This window comes from Natator depressus, chromosome 1 (assembly GCF_965152275.1).
Source record: "Natator depressus isolate rNatDep1 chromosome 1, rNatDep2.hap1, whole genome shotgun sequence".
NCBI lineage: Eukaryota > Metazoa > Chordata > Testudines > Cheloniidae > Natator > Natator depressus.
In genome coordinates, this window is record NC_134234.1 from 227,795,767 (window position 1) to 227,820,547 (window position 24,781).

At 42.0% G+C, this 24,781-nt stretch overlaps 1 protein-coding gene across 8 annotated transcripts in view; it reads right to left on the reverse strand.

Annotated features, from left to right (window-relative positions):
- PPFIBP1 (PPFIA binding protein 1) overlaps window positions 1-24,781 on the reverse strand; it is a 180,262-nt gene that overhangs the window by 107,355 nt on the left and 48,126 nt on the right. The window contains exon 2 of one of the 8 annotated variants that reach the window (XM_074937017.1): window positions 23,004-23,090. The exons of the other annotated variants lie outside the window; for them this stretch is intronic. The gene's annotated coding sequence lies outside the window, so the exon portion shown is untranslated. The remainder of the gene's footprint in view (window positions 1-23,003; window positions 23,091-24,781) is intronic. 8 annotated transcript variants of the gene reach the window in all.

Consider the following 24,781-nt stretch of genomic DNA (forward strand, 5'->3'; position numbering starts at 1 on the left):
TACTGGAATCCCGGATGGCTGGGGCAGCAGCAGAGCCTAACGGTTAAACATTTAACCAGTAAAATTTTAATAGTTTAAACATTTACTTTTTTTTTTTTAAAGTGTTATTTACATCCCTAGAGATATCACTTGAAAACTCGTAATCCGCTGAACATTATTGTCCTGGTAAAATGTACATAGCAGCATTGTACGTAAAGTTATAAAATTCTAATGTACAAGACATGTTTCCTAGCCTGTGGAAACAGCATCAAGCCAGTTCCCCAGAGACAAAAGTTTAGCCAACACCTTAACCAGGTGTCAGCATAAGCAAATAGAATACCATCTGGTTAAGCCACCATTCTTTGGCGGGTAGAAGGGTGTGAGTGAGAAATTTACATGTTGGTAATGGAACAGCTGGAGGTTCCCATGCAAACAGACTTTCTGTCTCCTGAACTTCAGCTCCAGATAATTTTCAAAGAGGAAAATAACTATAAGAAGTGAGAACAGAGGACACAAAACATCTCTTCTCCCTTTCTCTCTGCACACAACGTCCACAAAGCCTGAAGGACAAGGAAAGGAGGATTGGACTTGGGGAGGGGACCTGGTTGAAAGGCATCCAACCATTAAGACTGCAAGAGCATGTGGTGAGAGACATTTTGCTTTGAATTCACTTAGTTTGTTAAGTTAGATATTAGTTCGCGTTTTGCCTTTTATTTCTTTGTAACCTGACTTTTATGCCTCATTACCGTTCTTGTAATCACTTAATATCTATCTTTCTGTAGTTAATAAACTTGTTTTATATAAACCAGCGCGTGTTTGGATTAAAGTATTTGGGAAACTCCATTTGAGATAACAAGGTTTGTGTACTTTCTATGACCTTGTATAGTCCAGGAGAGTACTGGGCAGCACAAAATGCACATTTCTGGGGATAAGTTCTGGGACTTAGAATTCATTGGTGTTGCTCTGCTCTGTGATATAATTCATGAGTGGCTGGCTAGAGCACTCATATAATACAGCTGGGAGTAATTTACATGCTAGAGGCTGTGTGTGAGCAGACCAGGAGTGGTTGCTCTCATAGTGAAGTAGTGTAAAAGGCACCCCAGGCTGGAGTATTGAGGGGACAGAGCTATTCAACAGTCCAGATTGTACTCTGGGGAATGTCACAGTTCTCCAGTATATTGGGAAGAAAGCTGCAGTTAAAGACAAAACTCCAGCACTGGGCGGCTTCAGATCAAATCTCTTCCTAAAACAGAAGCATTTTTCAGGCTTATAACCAACACGGAGATAACGTAGCCACATGGCTCCAGCTGGAGGAAAACTGTCACACAACAATTATTCCCTTTTCCATAGCATGAAGGCACTTAGGGTGTGTGTATACTGCAATAAAACCCCACAGCACTGAGTCTCAGAACCCTAGTCAGCTGACTCAGGTTCACAGGGCTCAGGTTTACAGGGCTATAAAATTGCAGTGTAGACATTTGGGCTAGTGCTGGAGTCCAGGCTCTGAGACCCTGCAATTTTATAGCCCTGCAGCCGAAGACCCATGAGTCCAAGTCAGCTGATGCCTGTCAGCCGCGACTGTGCTGGAGATTTTTTATTGCAATGTAACATACCCATAGGGACAAATTCACTGTCAATGGGTTAATATCTGTTCAATACTCTTCATCCACACTTCTCTGAGTGCTTTGCTAAGGTGGGTGAGCATTATTAACCCTGTTTACAGATGGGGAAACTGAGGCACAGAGAAGGTTAAATTAATTGTCCAAGGTCATTTAGCCAGATTTGGAAAGAAAGAGAATGCAGCTCTCCTGAGCCAAGTTCAGTGCCCTATCCAATGCATCACATCTCGAAGACTGAAATTAGTCTCTAGAGTTCATCCCTCACCATTGTTCAATATAGTTCTATACTGAATTGCTAGCTGAAATATTTGACTTGCATTGTGGGAAATTTTAAAATTACATTGCCAAGGCCATTTTCATCAACGGTTTCTATTTGTACTTTGTGTGGATAGGACACTCCACCCATGCCTAGATATTATGTTGATTGGCACCTTATAAACTGTGTGGAAGGGGACTGCACACTGTAGCTTGCATAAGCTGACCTAAATAGCTAGCAGAGGCTTCACGCATCCCCCTCCTTTTGGCTTTCCAGTTTTCCCAAAAAGCAACAGAAGTTTGGCTACTGATGCCTAGAACATTCCCAGAAATTCTGGAAACCGATTGGTTACAGGGTTCAAAAGTTGTCAGCTCAGTCAATAATATAGATATTACAGTATCACTATCTCAAGTGTAAATAGGATTTCAATTTAAGAGTTGGTACAGTAAGTAGGTATGTAGTGCTGTTTCATGGAGGCCTTATGTGCAAAAATATAAAAGGTACCAAACAGGACAGGGACACAAATGCACAGACATACACCTTTGCACTGCCTAGTATCCTGTGTCTCTGCAGCAGAAAAGTGTATCTTGCAGGTCTCATTCAAGTACTGACCCAGCCTAATGCTACTTAGTTTGCGGGATCTGACAGGGTCACAACAAGGTAGCAGAGCTGCAGGCCAGCAAGCTTGTATTGTGCAGAGTTTGTGTGACCTTTTACATCACTTTGGTTTTACGGATTCCAAAACAACATCTGCAAATCCACAGTGACAGTCACATTACTCCACATGCTTCTATTTTATGCAAGCAAAACAGCAGGAGCACCAGCAAAGCTGCAATATATTTACAGATAATAAATATTTTCTCAGCTATATATAGGTCCACCATAGCTTGGATTATGGAGTACGCTACGGCTGTTGTACCATATTGTAAATTATGTACAATTTTTTAATAACGCAAGCCTCTAAACTGAACTACTTCTTGGTGGTAGAAATTAACAGACATTGACAAGTAATCAAGTAAACTTAAATGCCTGAAAGGGACAGCTCTGACTCCAACACACCATGTTTATTATATTTGTCGCTTACAGCCATGGTGCTTTACAGTGCAGGTAAAAAATGGATTTCCCACCTTATCTATCCATCTTATGTACTTATTTTGCTCCCATTACCATCGCATCTGAATTCTGTACAATATTTAATGTATATATCCTCACAAAACCCCTGTGAGACAGAGAAATGTTATCTCTATTTTATAGACAGTTTCCCTGTACTTAGTTTTCTAAGTGACTTGACCAAGATCACACAGGAAATCCGAGGCAAAGTAGGAAATTTAATCTGGATCTCCTAAGTCCCAGCCTACCACTCTAGCCACTGGACCATCTGTCTTCCACCCATAACAACTTATTCTACCTTACTGGTATATTACATACACTCCAATATAAATTGACAAAAAGCCTTCCTTCAGTTTCATGCTATTGTGGGGGCGGGAATCCTATACAGTATAGTCCTGTTTATCCAAAACTTTGGAATCCAAATCCTTTCCTTGTTCGCCAGTATGAGATACATGTTGCAGAGGGCAGGTATCTCATACTGGGAGACAAGGAAGGAATGCAGATAATGCACAGGTTCCGATAATAGAGTGGAGACACCCCCCGCCCAGACTGGGAGGAGGAGGAGAATGACAATGAGCCCTGGGCCATGGGGGAGGCCACCCTGCTGCTGAATGGCTCCTGCGGCAGTGCAGGGAGCCCTCTGCAGCCGTGAGTGAGCGGGACCGGGACAGTGGAGCTACAGAGGGATCCTGCGCTGCCACAGGGGCAGTAACACCTGATCCTTGCAGGCGCATGGGTGGGAAGGGAGGCTGCGGTCCTGGCGGGGCACCGCAGAGACCCCTGGCCAGGAGGTGGTTGACAAGCCCCTGGCTGTGGGGGAGGTCACTCTGCTGCTGAATGTCTCCTGCCCTCTGAATTATCCAAACTGTCGATTATCCAAATAAAATCTGTGTCCCCCATGCTATTGGGATAAATCAAGAGTATTACTCTACATGGGTGTTAGCCCACGCAAGCTTGTGCCCAAATACATTTGTTGGTCTCTAAGGTGCCACAAGGACTCCTCGTTGTTTTTTACATACACAGTTATCCTTCTCTGACCCAAAATGACTAGATGGGGAAAGACCCCCTGCACCCCACCTTTGGTCGGTTTGTGTTCAGTTACATACCACGGTGATACCTGGTACCACTTAAAACCAATGCAGACAGATAGGTTGACATTCAGGTCATTTACACAGAGATACCAACAGAACTGGCTTGATCAGAGAGCCAAAGGCAGCCTTCTTCTGGCTGAGTCAGTAATCCCCTATTGCTGGTCTAAGCTTGTAGTTCACCGTATGCAGCTCCTCACAGCAGGCAACAATAGTAATCGGAACACTCCATTGCATAATATTTTAAAATAACCTTTCCCTCACCCTTCCTTTTGCCCCCTACCTTCTGTTTCACTTTTGATTCCCTTCTCTCCCATTTCGCTTAGGAAATTAAGCATTTCTGTGTGTGGATGGGAATCAAGTTGGGAGCAATGTTCCACTTACAGTTCGAGTTAACTCTGCAGTGAAGACAAGCCCTATGTTTAGCCAGGTGTTGCCCCAAAACCACTATCGGTAAAATTTAACACACTCATCTGGGATACAGATCACTTCTCTTGGATACAGAAATAACCGGGGACTGGGGCGAGGGAGAAGAGGAGGGTTTAGCCTTTGGTTAAAAACCCTCAAGCTCTCTGGTGTAAGATATTTCTACGGAAATTCACCATTTATCGTTTCTGAGGCCAGAGGGAACATCATCATCTCCTGCATAGCACAGGCCATAGGAGCTCACCCTGCATCAAGTCCAGTAACTTGTGTTTCAGCTGGAGCATATCTTGTAGAAAGACATCATGCCTGCTGCCTTACTGCCCCATGATACAGAATCTCAGAGTGAGCTGAGTTGTCCTAGGTCAGTACGTAGCTAAGAGACTTCCCTACCCTGCCCCAGGACCTGGTGATGGTGATCTCGCAGGTGGCACTCGTACCCCTGAATGAGTACAGAACCAATTCACCAGCATGGAGCTAAAGGACTAATTAGTTCCAGTAAATCGTTAATGGCCCATGCCAAAACTGGCCAACCAGCCATGAATCCCCAGAATGCGTCCTGTGTTATGACCAATATTGGTTAAATAATCAGCAGTTAAGGATGTGGGAGAGGCAAATGTGCATGGCATCATTGCTTGATGGAAATTCCAGCCACTTGGTCACCCCCGTAGGCCAATTTCTCTTCTCTTGATTTTTCTGTGAGGAAGGTATTTTCAAAACTTAACATATATGCTATACAGTAGCTATTGGGGTTTGTAGAATCTGCAGCAACCCTTCCTCTTATTTTTGCCTTCCACAGCGAAAAATGCTTCTCCCCAAAAATTTCGTATCTTGTTTTAATGTGCAACTCACCGTGATCCCACAGAAACAAGGCTATTTAAAGACAGCAGATTACAGCTACTTTAACATCCTATTCAAATAATGCAGACGTCTAGCAAGTCAATTTCTCAGAAACAGTGGTTCAGTAACTCAAAGTGGAAACATACATCACTACCTTTAAACAGAATAAAATCCAAATGTATATTAGAATCTCATGTAATTGAACACACTTATTCTAAAATCCCCGTTATCTAATACGGGGTTGAACAGCCTGACAAGACATGCATATAATTTGCAATAAAAAGTTCCACATTTAACAGAATAAACTCCCTGTCCCTCAATCTATTCAGATAAATGGAGCTCTAGTTTACAGAGGCCTGACTTTTCATCACCTTGTACCTTTGGACAGCTGTTGCAAAGTGAATGTGATGCATTTTGCACACCCTTTGCACAGGTATAAATGGTGGCACACAGTACAAAGCAGGGGAGAATCAGACCCTATATTCCAACCCCTCTCCTTAAAAAAAAAAAAGCGGCCGGGGAAGCGGGGGGTGGAGAGAGAATGGCAGTTTTTACACTGTTCCAGTTAGGTAGGTTTAATTCAAAAAGTATGGTCTTAAGGTAAAAGATTTATCAATCACCAAGAGACCCAGTAGAATTTTATTTCATTTATAGGACAATAAAATGGAACTATTTCACCTTACTACTTTCATGCGCTAACAACATTTTTGTGTGCGCTATTCTTGGTGTCTAAATGAAAAATGGTGCTTATAACTATATATGGCATTTATTCTGTTGGAAAGAAAATGCACTGGTCCTGCTAAAAATTCGATAGAAGACCCTGTGGATGTAAACCATGACATTTATATATTGGATAAAAAAGCGCTAGAGGTATTTCTGATGGATAGCACATAGCCAGTTAAAGTTCCCCTCCCTTTGGCTCAAAGCCAATTATCTTAATACCATGATTTTGAAATGTGCTGTGTTCCTGAAAATGCTTGGACACAGTTTGCACGATACTGGCTAACCTCCAAATGCTGAATGAATGACTTCAAGAGGTTCTTAAACTTTGAGAGACTAACCTTTGAACAAATCTATTCCTATTTTTAAACATCCCATAAGTCAGTACATATAGTTTTAAAAAGTTGAGAGAAGCCTTAGCCACAAAGTTTAATTTTAGATAGAACCCAGATCTGAACTGCCGCACCACACCCCCAAGGAACTTGGGAAATTTAAGAGGTTTAGACCCAGGGTTCCTGTTTGGACCAGTTTCTAATCCTAACCAATATTATTGCTTTATGTTCACATGACAGAACTACCTCAATCCTGTCATGCTTAGGAAAAAACAGACTCTACAGCAAGAAGAGTGTCAGTCCACAGGGGTTCCTGTTCTGAATTTCCATTCCACAAGTACATTTTAAGAGAATTTGTATGGCTATTTAAAGCACTGTTACCATTTACATCTTATCGTCCACACCTTGACATTTTTCCAGTTCCTAAACCTTAATCAGCTGCCTGATTAAAGTCAGAGGGAAGGCTTATTGGTTTAATCATCAGACTGGAAACACTTCAGTTCCTAGGAATCACTGGTTCAAATCTTGGCAGCATCAACTCATCCTTTCATCCTCTTGACATACATAGCATTGAGAAGCATGCAGTTTGCTGTGTGGAAATCTTACTGACAAGGTCATAAAAACCTGAGGTCCTATCTGCTGTTCTCTGTAGATCTTGACAGATCCCATGACCCTTTCCAAAAAGAGCAAGAACTTGCTTTGGTGCTGCTGGCAAAAAAAAAAGTGTCCCAAACACATTGTTATCCAGTATTATTCTGCGCTCGTTGGTTGGCACCTTCCTCTCCAGGGATACATGTATGTGTACGGTATGCAGCTTGTAAAGCATGTTGGGATCCGTCTGGTTGGATGGTGCTATGTAAGTTATTTTACAAATGTTAGCCTCGGACGCTAGCTGACGATGTGATTTCTTGCACAAAAAGACCCATTCCTACCTCTGAGTTTTGCACGTCCAATTTGATACTCTCACAGTCATGATACTTCCAATCCTTCAACACAACACACACATAGGGGAGTTATTTTACATTCACTTGGATTCTTCTACTGATGACATTTTTAAATTAATATTTTGGGAGATGAATGCAATATGAATGAAAGACTATCATAACATGCACACACACGCGCACACACGCACACACACACACGAGCTGAATTAAGGTAATACAGAGAGCTTAAAGGCTGGGATTTCCTAACTTTGAATGCTGTAGTTTGGAACCTTAATGTTATTTTAAATATTTGTATTATAAAATTACAAATTATATCTTATAAAAACCATACAAACTGGAAAACAAAAAATCAATCAAATTTCCATCATTCGGAACCATACTGACCCACAACTTGGATCGTCAACAGGGTTTGGACCATTAAATCCACAGCACAAGCCTCTACCACCTAAGCCAGTGGTTCCCAAACTTTAACAACCTGCAAACCCCTTTCACTACAATGTCAAGTCTTGTGAACCCCCTCCTAAAAATGAATATTTCCAGGGATTTTCTCCCTTACCTCAGCATAAATTATAAAAGTAGCCATCTTGGAAATATAAAATTTGTTTTTATGACATGCTTATTACACACTATTAATTATTATTTTTCATTACAGTATTTTTATTACATTATGAAAACGGCAACACTCTTCCAAGATCTCACTTTTGTAGCTTGTATCACTTTTGATTAAGCCTGTTATAAGACAAGGCTCCTATCAGAGGTGCCAGTAGAAAAAAGGGGTGCGGGGGGCAAAGCCCCCATGCACCCTGGGAGGGCACTGCCAGAAAAGGGAGGGCCCCCATGGGAAAAAAGGGGAGGGACCCATGGGGGTCGCACAGATACAGGGGTGGCACGTGACCCTCGTTGCCCCCCCCATACTGGCGCCTCTGGCTCCTATGTTTCATCAAGGAGTATCAGATGTGAAACAGCACGAAGGTATTTAAGAAGCCAACTCAAAGAATTCCTCCTACACAAGCATTCAGGTCTTGAGCAGTCCAGGCAAACAACTCACATTACAACAAAGCTTAAACTTGTTCTTCATAACAATTTTAAAACACTAGCAGCCTATTTAATTTTAAAAACAGCAAAAAATATCCACCCCCCTTTCTATTTCGTAAAAGCAGTCTTGAAGTTTAAATCTCCTCAGTGTGATAGATATGCCTGCTTTGATCTGCTTAGCTCTTGGAAGTCCAGGGGCTCCGGGCTGTGGCCCAGGGTCCCTAGGGACAGCTCTGTCCGCCATTAGGGAATTTTTTCCCCCGAGAACCCCCTGTAATATTTCGTGAACCCCAGTTTGGGAACCACTGACCTAAACTAACAGAATAACTGGTGGCAGTAGTAGGCTGATTACATGGACTAGAGAGGGATGACTGTCAGTGGGATTTACAGATACTTGCTGACAGCAGAGTAATATGCTCAGGACTCTTGAGTTTGATTTCAGGTTCTGGAGGGATGTATGCTTTGGCGGTTATAGACCCTTCTTACCCTGTTCCCCTCAAATTTGTTTCTGTCCCCTGCCCTCCATCTCCTGACCCTCACCCCTCTGCTCCTATCTGCCTCCCCATCTGAGCCAATATACCCCCCTCCGGATCACCTTCCCCTCTCACTGCTCCTATCCAACCCCAGCCCCCCGTATCCCCAGCTCCCATCCACCTTCCCTATATCTGCCTAACCCATCGGCCCCTGTCTCCTACTGCTTCCTGCCACCAGCTCCAGTCCCCCCTCCATCTACCCACATAATTCCCACGCTAAGTCAGGCTGCTTCCCCCTTCTCCATGGTGCCTGGGCACCACCAGCAGGTGGGATATTAACAGTACAGGGGACAGCGTCTCCCTGCTCTCAGTTCTGGTGCCTGGCACCACAGCAGCCAAGAGCAGCAATTGCAGGGAAGATCCTGTTAACCCCTCCAGCCCCAGGATGGAGCTTCTGGGTTGCTTTGTGGGGACAGCAAAAGCACAGTTTGGTTGGCATGTGGGGCTAAAGCATGCAGGACAGACAGAAGCATCAGAGAGTTTAGCAGCCAAACTAACAAGTCCTTGCCGAGATTTGCAAACTACAATTTTTCACAGGCTTGTAACGTGGCCAAATGTGGGTGAATTTTCACAGTGAAAGTAAAAAGGCTCCTCCCTCACAGCAAGACAGTCCCTGCCAAAGTTCAGGTCCCTGCTCTAGAGCCTGGATGCATTACTGCTTTTCAGAATATTTCGTACAGCTAATTAACATGGGCAACATATTTTACCTTAAACTTGTCCTCGGAAACACCTGAACCATTTTTGCTAAAGCTTTCCATGCTGGGTGTCTGACTTGGGCTGAATTTTTTTTTTTTTGAAATTTTCTTACTGGAGGGTTCAAGTTTGGCAAAACTTATAAGCAATCAAACCAAGGTCTAATAAAGGGACGTGTCATCAACCATAACTATAGGTGGAGCTACCGGCACCACCCGTAATAAAGCCAATGGCTAATTTATGTATGTTAAAATATACACACAAGATACACAAACACAGCACTGCAGAGAAATTTTAAATACACGTACATTAACCATTAGTTTTGTAGACTCTTATACAACTATTTTATGCTCTTCTGCTGACCCTGAAACTACATTTGGCTAAGGATAAGCAGTTCATACGCAGAACCAAAAATTCTTAAGTTCAGTGGGGAGAAGATTTCAGACTCAGGAAGTCCACATGTCAATCCTCAGAGCTGTATTGCCATCTGTCAGTGATTCAGGTACATGAACAAAAGCGCTGTGAGTAACAAGGCACTAGTAAGTTGAAGAATGTAATAGGAGTTGAACAAAACAGCCATAATACTTTCAGATCCATTCAAAATGGCAGAGAGGAACAAAACAGAGGGGAAATCAGTGTTGGCCAAACAAAGGCTAAGGCCCAAATTCGCCCCTCCAATATGCCTGTGTAGATACCATGCACATGCATGGGAGAGCTTCTCTCAGTTCCTGCTCCCCCACTTCCCACCATGCCTGTGTCTGTGCATGCACACACAAGGTGTGGGGACAAAATAATACACTATTACAAACAATGGAAAGTTGAAAATTAACACACACATTCGCTTTATAGTGTTCTCTTAAAAAGAGGAAGCAAAAACTTTGTCTAACACAGCTGGAACTGGAGCCCCTCTAAGAGAAGACAATATTTCCTGCCTGAAATAAAAGTTTCGGAAATAAAAAGCTCCCATCACCCCTCGCTACTTCGTGTGGAATGGACACCTGGATATGCCCTAGCAGTTGAGTCTTCAACCCAAAAATGGATGGGTAGGGTTTTATATTTCCAGTTAGAGCTGACAGCTGAAAACAGCCCTCCCCCCCAACTTTCATCTTTAACAGCGCAGTAAATGGAGCATGCCCACAAAAAGGCTGGTTAGTGATGCAAGACCTTCGTCAGAAAACGTTCATCAAGTGCAGCAGTGTGGGCCAGACATAAGCAGCGCAAGCCACTTTGAAAACCTTTTGGGAAGCACCACTGAGAATTTTTGAAACAGGATGAAGATATTCCCAGCACAATTTCCACTCCTCTGCCACAGCCCTTTTTCACCAAGCAGATGAAATATCCTCTCCCGACAGAGTTATCTGGCTCTCACATTATTCAGCTCCCCGATTGTCTTCCTTAACCTTTGTGAAGCAGCCAAATAAAACTTGTCTCCTTTGTTCCAGTGAAATCATTTTTAGCACAACTAACATTTTTAGCATAACTAGTAATTGGAGATTATTAGTGTGATTTACATGTCTATTCTATCAGGGACTTCTTAATTCAATAATTCTATGCAGTGAATTACCTATTCTGTAAAGTGCTTAGTGTACTTTTGGGCACCGTAAAATAATTAAGCAACAATAAATCCAGCGCATGCCCTGCTAATCACTAGCCAAAGTCACTGATTTATAAGACTGGTTCTACTAATGAGAATCTCAAAAGGGGCCTGATCCAACAACTTCCACTGAAGTTGGGGGGGGAAAAAAAATGAAAAAAAATCCCACAGATTTCTCTGAGAGCTGGATTATGCCCAAGGTGCATAATTCAGGTTCATTTTCTATAAATATCAAAAGGTTGAGATGCTTAGCTGAAGTGTATAAGAATCTCAGGAGTCTGCACAATTGCGTTGGGACCTCGTTAAAACAAGCTTGCTCCTATTATTTCCTGCTTTACTAGTTCTAGTCCCAGCTGGAATCCAGAAATAAAAAGAACATTTTCCAAACACCACAAAAAAGGTTCATTTTGAATTCAGCTTTACAAATGGGAGAAAGTTTAAAGCAGGGAGTGGGAGGAAGGAAGGAATAGGTGGGGGTTAAGGAGGTTTCCCTCCAAACTGGTTCACCAGGTCCTAATAATTTATTTCTCTGACACTTTAGTAAATCAAACACACTTCTTTAGGCTAATAAAACACTAGCTACCCCTTCTCACACATCCAAACACCTGCAGAAATGTCAGCCAATCAAAATCAACAACAAACAAAACACTATGCAGGGTGGATAAAAATCAATGATTTTTCTAAAAAAAGTAAAAAAACATTTAAAATAGGTTTTTTTATCAAAAAAATCCAATCTAAAGATAGTTTTAATTAAGATACATTATAGCTCAAGGATATCTCATCATGGAATAGGGATTATATATTCTAATTCTAGAGTATGAGACAATATATTCATGCAATGTTTAAGAAAAGTTTTGTAAATGAGTTCCAATAGTTCATAGATTAGGGACCCAATCTTATGGGGTTCCAGGGGTTCTGTATAGATTATTTAGGTTAATCTTTCCATCTACCCAATGGGACTCAGTGTTAAGTCTAGAAGATACCATCAGAGATGCTTAGTTTTGCAGTTTTCAAACTGTGGATTCGTGTCTCCAGAGACAACATGCGTGTTAACAGCAAAAATGTTTAAAATAAATAAATATAGAGAGGTGAAAAATAACAGACCTCAACCCTATTGTCCCTCTGCAAATTTGTGTACACACAGAGTCAATCCCTTACCTCTCTCTAAAAGTGCAAACTTTCAAAAAGTTCAATGAATAGAAGATTGTTGGGGGCGGTATAGATCTGGACAAGGAGAAGAAGTCTGGAGAGAAATGTGAGAAGGGAGCGACAGGCAGTAGAAACAAAAGTGAAACTGTTTGAGCAGTATATTCCAGAAGTCTTGAAGTCTTTCCGAGTGTAGCCTTCATTGATTTGAGATCTACCACACCATTCTCTCACTAGAAGGGAAAACAGTAGGACGTAAAAGAGATCCAGTTTGGGAATATTTTAATGAAGTTCCTCTACCTGTGGGTAAGACAGGCATGCGTGCAAAATGCAAACAGGGCCACAAAGAAATGCAAGGCCTGGTTGCCCGAATGAAACAGCACCATGAGAAGTGTTCCTTCTCAGGAGGAAGCTGTGTTGAAGATGATGAAAGGAACATGTCTGAACATGCAGGGTCTTCAGATTGGTAAGCTTTTTTATTTCATACTTCTTTCTTACGGACTGCCTGTCTTCCTTCGGGACTATTCTTGAATTCTCATGTTTGAGCAAAATATATAGTTGTTACTCTATGGTACTATCATTTTAGATGCAGTTGTGACAAGAAATAAGTAGCTGAAATAGGCAGATCTTCCTTTTACAAATTCACCTTTAAAGTAGTACTGAGTGTCTGTGAATGCAATGAGTAATACTAAATGAGCAGTGTGGTAATAATAATTAAATAACTGCATTGACTTATTTTGTTTAGGAGAATCCATCCTCAACGTACAGGATTCTGAAGACTATCCACCTTCACGATCACCATCATTTTCTATACTTTCGGAGTTAGCTGCCAATGATACTGTTTCAGACACATCATGTATGTCACATAGCCACAGTATATCACCTGCAGCAAAAAAACAAAATCTTCATCATCGAGTAACAACCATAGATAAGTTTGTGATAAGAACTAGCAGATTACAAAAAGAGGTAATTGATGAAAATATTGCACAGTTTGTTTATGCAACAAACTCCTCTTTCCATATGATTGAGAACCCACACTTCATTAACATGGTTCAGTCATTAAGACCAGAATACAGTCCACCCAAAAGAGCAGATGTTGCAGGCAAATTGCTGGATAAAGTGTATGAAAGAGAAATTGAGCAGTGTGCAAAAAGGTCTAGGGGGTGAAATTGTTAACCTGAGTCTTGATGGGTGGAGCAATGTCCACAATGATCCTGTTGGATGTGCTTGTGACACAACAGAAGAAGGGAATGTCTTCCTTACGGAAACAACTGACACATCAGGAAATGCACACACAGCAGAATACTTACAAGTAGCAGCAGTAAAAGCTGTAACAAACTGTGGAAAAAAAATTCAAATGTCTAGTATGCAGCTTGGTCGCAGACAATACTGCAAATGTATCCAAGATGAGAAGAAATTATTTAGAACAGAGTCCCAAGCTAACAACATACGGTTGCAGTGCTCATTTGACGCACCTCTTAGCCAAATACTTCAGTGTTCCAGAAATAAAGGCTAATGTGCTGAAATTGCAAAACACTTCTGTAATAACCACTTTGCAGCAGCTGTTCTGAAAAAAGTGGGAGGAACCACGCTAACTCTCCCACAAGACGTGCGATGGAACTCAGTAGTGGACTGTTTTGAGCACTACATCAAGAACTGGCCTAATCTGATGACAGTTTGTGAACGAAGTTGTGAAAAAATAGATGGCTCTGACCCAGCCAAAGTTCTCAACATTGGGCTGAAGAGAAATGTTGAACACACGCTGAATATCCTGAAGCCTATTTCTGTAGCCTTGAACAAAATGCAGGGAAATAGCTCTTTTATTGTGGCCGCTGTTGGAATTTGGAAGTAACCGAGTGAGATCTTAAAAACAGAAATATGCAATGAGTTACATTACAAGCATTAATAAAACAAATGGGACAAGCACTATCTCCAGCTCATTTTCTTACAAATATTCTCAATATTCTGCACCAGGGTCAAACCTTAACTGCTGAAGAAGAGGAGTTGGCTAGGACATGGACATCCAGCAATCATCCCTCCATAATAATAAACTTCAGAGCTAAGGGTGAACCATTCAAGAAATATATGTTTGCTGATGATGTTTTAAAGAAAGTCACACCACTGAACTGGTGGAAGTCACTTAAGCACTTGGATTCAGAGACTGTTGAAGTGATAATCTCACTTTTAACAGCAGTAGCTTCTTCTGCCGGTGTAGAAAGAAATTTTCTTCCTTTGGACTAATGCATTCCAAATTGAGAAATTGTTTGGGACCCAAAAAAGCAGGAGAGCTTGTTTTTCTTTTCCAGATTATGAACAAACAGGAAAATGAAGGTGAAGACGACTGAGTTACCTGCAGAAGCCAATATTCTAAATTTCTCATGTTGACCTGGCTGACATAGTCCTCTTTTTTTAATATTTCATTTAACTATTTTAGTTAAAAACAATTTCAACAAAAACAAACCTGATTTTAAAAAACTTAACTAAATTTAAAAATTCATATGCTTGTATTGTTAAAATATTCTACGTTTGCTGTTGAAGAAAAAAATCCAGAATACATAACGTTGCTGTTTTAGTTAAATAAAACAATTTAAATGTTTGCTGGGGATGTTCTCCTCCTAATACGGCATGGCAAGAAAATCCTCCAAATATTAATGATTAACCTTTTGAACTGGAGATAGTTCACCTCCCAATGACTTCATAAATATCTGCTTCAATTACCTTTGAATGATTGTTTGGTTATTTCATTTACCATTTTCTGATATAGCTGTAAAACTAATCTGAAAAGTTTTCAAAATAAATCACTTTAAAAATGTATAGTGTGTACCTTCTAAAAATGAAACCTACATCTCTGAGTTGCGAAGAATACGTATTAAAGGTTCTAACAACCAACAAGAATGCACTTTTATGTAGAAATCCATGATTAAACAGAGTCTTCCTGACTAGTGATTTAAATCAACTTGATTTAAATCAAATCCACCCTGACGCTATACATAATAAATCAAGATCAATCATGATACAAATCATTATTTCACCACTTGGTCAGGTCACTCTGCTTGATCATTCCTCTTTTAGTCACATCTCAAGCCCCATCCCTCATTCGTAGGTTATCTACTTAGCCCAGATTCCTATAAATCAGATCCAAACAAGCAGATTCATGCAGTCAATAGGGCTCTGCCCACATTAATCCAATTGTAGGTTTGGGACCTTGGACTTCCTATTGCTTGGGGCAGGGACCATTTCTTCATAACTTGCAAAACTTGTCATTATACAAGTAAATAATTAATAATGGTTAACAAAGCTAGGCTATATCATTTAAAAATTTTAAAAGATATTCAGTGAGATACTTTGAAAGGATGTCTATTTCTCTCTCCTCTTTTACTATTGATATAAATGAATCTTCCCTTTCTTTATTTAAAGTTTTCATTAGCAGAGAAAGTTTGCAAAGGGTGTGGTACTGTCTTGGCATAGAACTGGGAGCCAGTACTTCTAGAGTTCTAATTTCACTGTGAAAAATGATTGCCCTGCCCTCCATGTCTTGGCCTAGGGGAAGTCACTTAACCGCTTTGGTTCAGTTTCCTACCTGTAAGATGGGTCAAAACAATAATTACTAACTACTACACGATTTTGTTGTAACAATTAATTACTTATGTTCGTACGGCTCTTTGAAGATCCAAAGTGCCAAGCAGTATTATTAGACAACGAAATGATGTATTTTCTCCCTCAAGGTATGTACGGGAAAACACAAAGCACGCAACTGTATTTCTAATTTAATGAGATACTGAAAAAGTGGGACATTTTAAACACAAATTCCATAATCTTTAGCCAGCTCAGAAAGATTATTCCAGCCACACAAACTTTATAGGAGTATACATCCAAGAAAAGAAAAATATCACTCAATTGGCTCTCTGCTGGCAGAATAAGCTTGTCTAAATAAAACATGAAAAAGTATCTCAAGTCTTGGAGCGGGAAAAACAAATCTCAAAGAAATGGAAATCATATTTAAAAGCTCTGGGGATGATGAATTTATAATTTCTGAATATGAAGTGATTAGCAGCATTGGAGGGGCCAATTTAATAAATAACTGGAGAGGAAAAGAAAAAACTGTTCACTGGATGCAACAGAGAGGTCAGATGCTAGATAAACAGGGCAGTGTGCTAAATATTTATGTACTTTCTCCCTGTCTCTTTGTATTGGAGTGTCACTGTCGGTGTTTTGGGTGAACAGAATGCAAAAGAGAGCATTTCTAATGCCTGAACCACAAGTGAGACATTTTTACATCTTCTACAAGCAGCAGCATTTGTTTAAGGGGGAATGATGCTTCAATAACACCCCCCTTTAAATTCTGTTCCCCTCCCCCCAACCATCATCAAGAAAAGAATGGAACAATCCACTTAAATGAATGTTTAGAACAGGCCCACACTACTAGTCTCAATGAGTTTACTATGCTCCATTTGCACATATCAAATCCATATAGCAAGAAGAGTTTTCTTTACGCAGATGTGCTGGAATTTTGCCTCCATGCTTGAATGGAATTGACAGCAAGAGTTCAATGCTTTCGAATATTGTTAGGGCTTTATCTCTGCTCCTTCCTCATTCCTTCAAATTTGAGGTTAAGTTCATTCATGCTATGAACAACACAACATCTCTGTCAGGGTTTGTCCAGGTAAGACAAAGAATTAATTTTTGTAAAATAATTAAAAAAATGAAGTGTTTATGTGGCCTTATATCTCACTGCTGCTAGAGGTGAATGAAAACAAAACTATGATCCTCTTTGATTAGCAGATACAGGTAAGCAACCTTTTTCATGTTCTCTCCACAGGTACTAATGCGGAGAGAGGACGAGATGATACATCTGAGGGAAGGGAACAGAAGGAGACTCCACCGATTGGAAAGCATGAGAGGCACTGTCCTAGGGTTGGGGGTTCCATGACCACCATTCCCAAGAGAAGGAGGCGTGTGGTGGTGGTCGGGGACTCTCTCCTCAGGGGGACTGAGTCATCTATCTGCCGCCCCAACCAGGAAAACCGAGAAGTCTGCTGCTTGCCAGGAGCTAGGATTCACGATGTGACAGAGAGACTGCCGAGACTCATCAAGCCATCGGATCACTACCCCTTCCTACTTCTCAACGTGGGCACCAATGATACTGCCAAGAATGACTTTGAGCAGATCACTGCAGACTACGTGGCTCTGGGAAGAAGGATAAAGGAGTTCAAGGCGCAAGTGGTGTTCTCGTCCATCCTCCCCGTGGAAGGAAAAGGCCCGGGTAGAGACTGTCGAATCGTGGAAGTCAACGAAAGGCTACACAGGTGGTGTCGGAGAGAAGGCTTTGGATTCTTTGACCATGGGATGGTGTTCCAAGAAGGAGGAGGAGTGCTAGGCAGAGACGAGCTCCACCTAACGAAGAGAGGGAGGAAGATCTTTGCAAGCAGGCTGGCTAACCTAGTGAGGAGGGCTTTAAACTAGGTTCACAGGGGGAAGGAGACCAAAGCCCTTAGGTAAGTGGGGAAGTGGGATACCGGGAGGAAGCACAAGCAGGAGAGCGCGAGAGGGGAGGGCTCCTGCTTCATACTAAGAAAGCATGACAAACAGCAAGTTATCTCAAGTGCCTATACACAAATGCAAGAAGCCTGGGAAACAAGCAGAGAGAACTGGAAGTCCTGGCACAGTCAAGGAATTATGATGTGATTGGAATAATAGAGACTTGGTGGGATAACTCACATGACTGGAGTACTGTCATGGATGGATATAAACTGTTCAGGAAGGACAGGCAGGGCAGAAAAGGTGGGGGAGTTGCATTGTACGTAACAGAGCAGTATGACTGCTCAGAGCTCCAGTATGAAACGGCAGAAAAACCTGAGAGTCTCTGGATTAAGTTTAGAAGTGTGAGCAACAAGGGTGATGTCATGGTGGGAGTCTGCTGTAGACCACTGGACCAGTGGGATGAGGTGGGTGAGGCTTTCTTCCGGCAACTCACAGAAGTTACTAGATCGCAGGCCCTGGTTCTCATGGGAGACTTCAATCACCCTGATATCTGCTGGGAGAGCAATACAGCAGTCCACAGACAATCCAGGAAGTTTTTGGAAAGTGTAGGGGACAATTTCCTGATGCAAGTGCTGGAGGAACCAACTAGGGGCAGAGTTCTTCTTGACCTGCTGCTCACAAACCAGGAAGAATTAGTAGGGGAAGCAAGTGGATGGGAACCTGGGAGGCAGTGATCATGAGATGGTCGAGTTCAGGATCCTGACACGGGGAAGAAAGGAGAGCAGCAGAATACAGACCCTGGACTTCAGAAAAGCAGACTGACTCCCTTAGGAACTGACGGGCAGGATCCCCTGGGAGAATAACATGAGGGGGAAAGGAGTCCAGGAGAGCTGGCTGTATTTTAAAGAATCCTTATTGAGGTTACAGGGACAAACCATCCCGACGTGTAGAAAGAATAGTAAATATGGCAGGCGACCAGCTTGGCTTAACAGTGAAATCCTTGCTGATCTTAAAACACAAAAAAGAAGATTACAAGAAGTGGAAGATTGGACAAATGACCAGGGAAGAGTATAAAAATATTGCTCGGGCATGCAGGAGCAAAATCAGGAAGGCCGAATCACACCTGGAGTTGCAGGTAGCAAGAGATGTTAAGAGTAACAAGAAGGGTTTCTTCAGGTATGTTAGCAACAAGAAGAAAGTCAAGGAAAGTGTGAGCCCCTTACCGAATGAGGGAGGCAACCTGGTGACAGAGGATGTGGAAAAAGCGAATGTACTCAATGCTTTTTTTGCCTCGGTCTTCACGAACAAGGTCAGCTCCCAGACTACTGCACTGGGCAGCACAGCATGGGGAGGAGGTGACCAGCCCTCTGCGGAGAAAGAAGTGGTTCGGGACTATTTAGAAAAGCTGGACGAGCACAAGTCCATGGGGCCGGATGCGCTGCATCCAAGAGTGCTAAAGGAGTTGGCGGATGTGATTGCAGAGCCATTGGCCATTATCTTTGAAAACTCCTGGCGATCGGGGGAGGTCCCGGATGACTGGAAAAAGGCTAATGTAGTGCCAATCTTTAAAAAAGGGAAGGAGGAGGATCCTGGGAACTACAGGCCAGTCAGCCTCACCTCAGTCCCTAGAAAAATCATGGAGCAGGTCCTCAAGGAATCAATTCTGAAACACTTAGAGGAGAGGAAAGTGATCAGGAACAGTCAGCATGAATTCACTAAGGGTAAGTCATGCCTGACTAATCTAATTGCCTCCTATGACGAGATAACTAGCTCTGTGGATGAGGGGAAAGCAGTGGATGTGTTGTTCCTTGACTTTAGCAAAGCTTTTGACACGGTCTCCCACAGTATTCTTGCCAGCAAGTTAAAAAAAAAGTATGGGCTGGATGAATGGACTATAAGGTGGATAGAAAGCTGGCTAGATTGTCAGGCTCAACGGATAGTGATCAATGGCTCCACGTCTAGTTGGCAGCCGGTATCAAGTGGAGTGCCCCAAGGGTCGGTCCTCGGGCCGGTTTTGTTCAATATCTTCATTAATGATCTGGAGGATGGCGTGGATTGCACCCTCAGCAAGTTTGCAGATGACATTAAACTGGGAGGAGAGGATAGGGATAGGATACAGAGGGACCTAGACAAATTAGAGGATTGGGCCAAAAGAAATCAGATGAGGTTCAACAAGGAGAAGTGCAGAGTCCTGCACGTAGGACGGAAGAATCCCATGCACCACTACAGACTAAGGACCGAATGGCTAGGCAGCAGTTCTGCAGAAAAAGGACCTAGGGGTTACAGTGGACGAGAAGCTGGATATGAGTCAACAGGGTGCCCTTGTTGCCAAGAAGGCCAATGGCATTTTAGGATGTATAAGTAGGGGCATTGCCAGCAGATCGAGGGATGTGATCGTTCCCCTCTATTCGACATAGAGGAAGCCTCATCTGGAGTACTGTGTCCAGTTTTGGGCCCCACACTACAAGAAGGATGGGGAAAAATTGGAAAGAGTCCAGCAGAGGGCAACAAAAATGATTAGGGGACTGGAACACATGACTTATGAGGAGAGGATGAGGGAACTGGGATTGTTTAGTCTGCGGAAGAGAAGAATAATGAGGGGGGATTTGATAGCTGCTTTTAACTACCTGAAAGGGGGTTCCAAAGAGGATGGATCTAGACTGTTCTCAGTGGTAGCTGATGACAGAACAAGGAGTAATGGTCTCAAGTTGCAGTGGAGGAGGTTTAGGTTGGATATTAGGGAAAACTTTTTCCCTAGGAGGGTGGTGAAACACTGGAATGCGTTACCTAGGGAGGTGGTGGAATCTCCTTCCTTTGAAGTTCTTAAGGTCAGGCTTGATAAAGCCCTGCCTGAGATGATTAGTTGGGGATTGGTCCTGCTTTGAGCAGGGGGTTGGACTTCCAACCCTGATATTCTATGATTCTGTGTATATTGGCAACCTTAATTTTTTGTGTGTTGTAATAGATATACTGTGTGTGCGCGCATGTGACACGTTGCACTCCATATGCTTTATGAAAATATACTTATGAATGTGAATATTATGCTACTGGAATATGCTTTATGCAAAAGGTCTCTTGTAAGGTATCATTACAAAGCTTATAATCTACTGAGTGCATTCATCCTATTTGTATGCATGTATCATCCTTGTTTCTGAAGCTAGAAATATGAAGTATACTGGGGTCCTATTGTAACTATGCGAAGTGTGGCCCATTAATGGTGGTTTAGAATCTTGATGGCTCCCATTGACTGGAACAATTGGCTGTAGATGGTTTATTTACCTGCAAGCCTTCCTGTGCACATGTGGGTCAGCCCATGGGTAATGAAGAATGGGGTCTCACAGGACAAGCGATCATGTCATCTGATACTGGAATCCATCTTAAATCTGGTACTTTTCCATTTAGGAGGAGGGGTGGGGACAGAGAGACAAAAGATTCCCACCTTGTGCCAAAGCTATAAAAGGGGGTGGAACAGAACAAAGGGGTGCCAGTCCTGCTTACCACCTGAGATGTCTGCTGGAATTAACAAGGACTGAAGGAGAGGAAAGGATTGGGCCCAGACTAGAAAGGAGTCTAGTCTGTGAAAGAAGCTTATTGGAACATCTCTGAGGGTGAGATTTACCTATAATCCGTTTCTTAATGTATTAGGCTTCGACTTGCATGTTTTTGCTTTATTTTGCTTGATGACTTACTTTGTTCTGTCTGTTATTACTTGAAACCACTTAAATCCTACTTTTTATACTTAATAAAATCACTTTTGTTTATTAATAAACCCAGAGTAAGTGATTAATACCTGGGAGACCAAACAGCTGTGCATATCTCTCTATCAGTGTTATAGAGGGTGGACCATGTACGAATTTACCCTGTATAAGCTTTATACAGAGTAAAATAGATTTATTTGGGGTTTGGATCCCATTGGGAACTGGGTGTCTGGGTGCTGGAGACAAATAACCTGCTAAGCTGTTTTCAGTTAAGTCTGCAGCTTTGGGGGCGCGGACCAGTCCCTGGGTCTGTGTTGCAGCAGGCTAGCATTCCTGGCTCAACAAGGCAGGGTTCTGGAGTCCCCAGGCTGGCAGGGAAAATGGGCTCAGAGGTCATTTCAGCACATCAGGTGACAGTCCCAAGGAGGTCTCTGTGACCAAACCCATCACAGCATGCATATGACAAAGAAGCCAAGGATGAAGGCAGCAACAGGGAGGAATCAAGTCCCCGACCAACAGTGAAAACACAAACAAGAAGTAGGTGGCTGCTTCGAAGACCAGTACACTTGAAGAAATATGAAGCCTAACAAGGCACAACGGGTTGATGTTAAAGGCCATGTCCCCATGGTGGACTCTGTGCTAGTAACATGTGCTTGTGCAAAAAAACCCAACAAAAATAAAAAGGAACACAGTAGCAACGTGCATGGAGCTTGGAAGGAGGTGCCTAGGTTGTAGGAAGGAAGGGTTTGGAGAAAGCACCAGGAAGTCAGTCTGTGTGCACATGGCTGGAATACTAGCAGCAGTTGCAGCCTCTCTGTAAATAATTCTATTAATAAAGAGCCATTTTAGATTCAGAAACATGAAGTCCTCTCATGTTTTATCCAGCATACAGTACATTAAAATGTAGATAAGTCAAGACTACCAAACTCTGACATGTACTCAGTTATTTAGATAAATTCAGAGTCTAACCTAAAAGTGGTCAAATTCAGATATGTAAACTTATAGAACTTGAAACTGAGAAAAACAACAAATATTATATTGCTTAATAAAATGGTCTTCCAACCAGGGTTCTACCAGAAAAATAGTTCTGGTGATTATTTTAGAGAAGTTTCTTGTGGGTATGTATGTGGAAGTCCACGATATACAGTACAGTGACAGAACAGCAGTCGGCATATTAAGGTCCCAGTCATACTGCTCAAAGGGGGGAGGGGGGGGGAGAAGAGATTCACTGACCTGAATGGAAGGATCAGGGCCCTTAAGCGATACCAAAATAAAAGGATATTGCAAATCAAAGGAGGCAGCATTACTACTAGGGAAGGTATCAATTTACAATTCATTAAATGGAAATTTATACATATATAAAATATATGTATAAAAATACAGTAAAACTTTCCCTAACTTTGGAAACATTCAATAGCTCCTTGAGGGGATAAAGTACAAGCAACAAGGATGACTATGGCCAGTAAAGATGCCAATAATGAGGATGATTCAGTAGTTTGGGGGATTACTCACACTGGAAAAGGAGACTTAATGCTGATCTTTACTGATGCTCTTCAGACTACAGTTGATTAACAAGTTGATCCATAAAAACTTGAGACACTAAAAAGCAAACAACAACAAGCCTTGAGTTATTAATCAGCACAAAATTTGAGGTAACTTATTAAGCATAAACAACTATCAGAAATGCTACTGGATGAAGAAGAAACACTGGGTGTCATATGTAAGTGAATATTAAAGACAGATTAAAGAATAAAAGAGTAGAGAAAGCAAGAAATGCAGATTGGAAACAAGTTATTCTATTTATTCCTAATTATTCTTAATAAAATTAGTTCCTAATATTTGTTTTTACGCCATGGACCTGCTATGTCACTCAGCGCACAGTCACCCTGTGGAACTCCTTGCCCGAGGAGGTTGTGAAGGCTAGGACTATAACAGGGTTTGAGAGAGAACTGGATAAATTCATGGAAGTTAAGTCCATTAATGGCTATTAGCCAGGATGGGTAAAGAATGGTGTCCCTAGCCTCTGTTTGTCAGAGGGTGGAGATGGATGGCAGGAGAGAGATCGCTAGATCATTATCTGTTAGGTTCACTCCCTCTGGGGCACCTGGCATTGGCCACTGTTAGTAGACAGGATACTGGGCTGGATGGACCTTTGGTCTGACCCAGTATGGTCATTCTTATGTACGTCTCTCCATTGGCCAAGATGATCAAAAGCATGCAGCAGTGAGGCAAAGTGCTTTGCAAAAGGCTTGCCTCTAATCTTAGGGGTCTAGAGAGAGCACACCATGAAGATGTGAGGGTACTTAACATGGGGAAATAGATTCAGTATGTGTAATGACCCAGCCACTCCCAGTCTCTATTCAAACCCAAGTTAATGGTATCTAGCTTGCATATTAATTCCCATTTGTGATCAAAATGAAGCCAATGAAATTTGATGGGCTCAGTACAACTTCTCTTTAAGACTTTACATTCTTTCAAAGATGAAAACAAGGCAAAATTCCGGGGATAAGAATCTAGTTGAATAAAACCAATTATTTATATGAACCCCTGTGAAGTTATTGACATGAACTGTGACATATAGATCATTGTTGCAACCAAGGTCCTATAGTTGCACCAAATCTTTTACAAAGGAGGTCAAGTAAGGTGTTTATGAAAAGGTTGTAATTTGCTGGTTATGATTATGCTGTCTGTGTGTATCATTTTTGTATTTGAAGTTATGAATATTGGCAATGTACTTGTATCTCAATGTGTTTGATTCTAAGTAGCATCAGTGAAGCATTGGTCAGCTTCTTGAGAAAGGGCTATTCTGAGTAAGTGCCCAATCAAGAAACACTTAACTGGCAATGGACCTTGGGAGACTCCAATCCACATCTGAAGAGCCTTCCTGGGAACGTGCAAGACAACATGTGAGCAATGTCTTCCGCCTGCAAACTGAGGCATGCATGGACATGTGACTTGCCCATGTGACTCCAAACTCCATCTTGCTGCTGTGATTTTCCACAATAAGAACAAAGGGGCTTCCTTCCACATGGCAGGGGATATAAAAGGCCCTGGAAACTCCTCCACTGTGTCTTCAATTCTGCTTCTGACCTCTGGAGGAACAACGCTTGAAACTGAAGCTCTGAACAAAGGACTGAATGACCCATCCAAGATGGGATGTTTGTACTCCAGAGATTTGATTGGTTTAAGTCAGTAGTAATCCCATCAAGCCTGAAACAAGCCTGAACTAAGAACTTTGCAATTGTTGTATTTGATTAACCAATTTTAACTGATCTATATTTTTTTCTTTT